Consider the following 633-nt stretch of genomic DNA (forward strand, 5'->3'; position numbering starts at 1 on the left):
AGCCTACCTAATGATAAAAATATATGAATCTACCTGTCAAAGCCTGTTCACAGACTAGAGTTGTGCACAAAGAAGCAAATTTGGTGCCTTAGCGAAGTATGCGCAGTCTATATACTGACAATGAGATGTCAGCTGTGTCAGTACAAAGTCACAGATGAGAAACACTTACACACTCTGAGCTCTGACCTGTTTGTTGTCTTGCTGAGCCGTAATAGCTCAGTTGGAGGAGCGTAAGTCTGAAGATCTAAAGGTCCCTGGAGATTGATAGTTTAGCATTTTATGTTGAGTTTTAGCTTGAAATCAGCTGAAAAGTCTGAACTCTGACCTGTTTGTTGGCTTAGAGAGCCAAAATAGCTCAGTTGGGAGAGCGTTAGACTGAAGATCTAAAGGTCCCTGGTTCAATCCCAGGTTTCGGCAGCAGGTGAGCTGTGATTTTCACAAATAGCCTACCTAATGATAAAAATATATAAATCTACCTGTCAAAGCCTGTCCACAGACTAGAGTTGTGCACAAAGAAGCAAATTTGGTGCCTTAGCAAAGTATGCACAGTCAGAAAACTCTGAACTCTGACCTGTTTGTTCTTTGTCAGAGCCAAAATAGCTCAGTTGGGACAGAAGATCTAAAGGTCCCTGT

The 633-nt window shown here is 41.9% G+C and overlaps 1 non-coding gene across 1 annotated transcript; it reads left to right on the forward strand.

Annotated features, from left to right (window-relative positions):
• Positions 1 to 344: 344 nt before the first annotated feature.
• On the forward strand, positions 345 to 417 carry trnaf-gaa. Its single transcript has one exon. It is a non-coding gene; the product is annotated as a tRNA-Phe (tRNA).
• Positions 418 to 633: the final 216 nt, after the last annotated feature.

The sequence above is a fragment of the Plectropomus leopardus genome, unplaced genomic scaffold (genome assembly GCF_008729295.1).
Source record: "Plectropomus leopardus isolate mb unplaced genomic scaffold, YSFRI_Pleo_2.0 unplaced_scaffold56591, whole genome shotgun sequence".
In the NCBI taxonomy this organism is placed as follows: Eukaryota; Metazoa; Chordata; class Actinopteri; order Perciformes; family Serranidae; genus Plectropomus; species Plectropomus leopardus.